At 36.9% G+C, this 637-nt stretch overlaps 1 protein-coding gene across 2 annotated transcripts in view; it reads right to left on the bottom strand.

Annotated features, from left to right (window-relative positions):
• LOC106879527 (outer dense fiber protein 3) overlaps nucleotides 1-637 on the bottom strand; it is a 45563-nt gene that overhangs the window by 43130 nt on the left and 1796 nt on the right. The window lies entirely within an intron of this gene.

Raw genomic sequence — 637 nt, 5'->3', positions numbered from 1 at the left:
CTTTTTAAATTTGCTGTTTTACCCTAACCCTAACGTTAGGGTTAAGGTTAGGGTTAGCCTATAATAGAAAGGTTTATTAGCTACTGCCAATATGCTTCAGCCATTTTTTGACAAGGAAATAATAATTTTATCACTGATAGAATTGTTTCAGAATCGTTTGTTTATGTAGTCGGCACTTAATGTATATCGGCTGAATGGACGTCAGTGATTGGTTGAAATTACAGAAATACGACAACTTTAACATGGAATAACTTAGGGATTTCTTTTTTTTTTTAAGAAGACTAAGAGAAAAAGATGTTTTATATGACACATTCTACCAGTGTTCCAAGTTTCAAAGTGTTTCGCTAAGAAAATACTGTGGCCCCCGTTTTAAAATAGATCCTAATAATGATTTCAAATTCTGGTTCAAGGACAGTAAGTTCTGGGGCGAGGCCAGTTCGATTACATCGACCCCCAGTGTTCGACTGACACTTATTTTATCGACCTCGAAAGGAAGAAAGGCAGAATTTGAACTCAGAACATAAAGACGAGCAAAATATCGCTACGTATTTCACCCGGCGTACTAACGATTCCTATTTCTTTATTGTCCACAAGGGACTAAACACAGAGGGGACAAACAAGGACAGACAAAGGGATT

The sequence above is a fragment of the Octopus bimaculoides genome, chromosome 2, assembly GCF_001194135.2.
Source record: "Octopus bimaculoides isolate UCB-OBI-ISO-001 chromosome 2, ASM119413v2, whole genome shotgun sequence".
NCBI classification, from domain to species: domain Eukaryota; kingdom Metazoa; phylum Mollusca; class Cephalopoda; order Octopoda; family Octopodidae; genus Octopus; species Octopus bimaculoides.
Note: the sequence above shows the minus strand (reverse complement) of the source record. Positions and strands in the feature narration are given on the sequence as shown.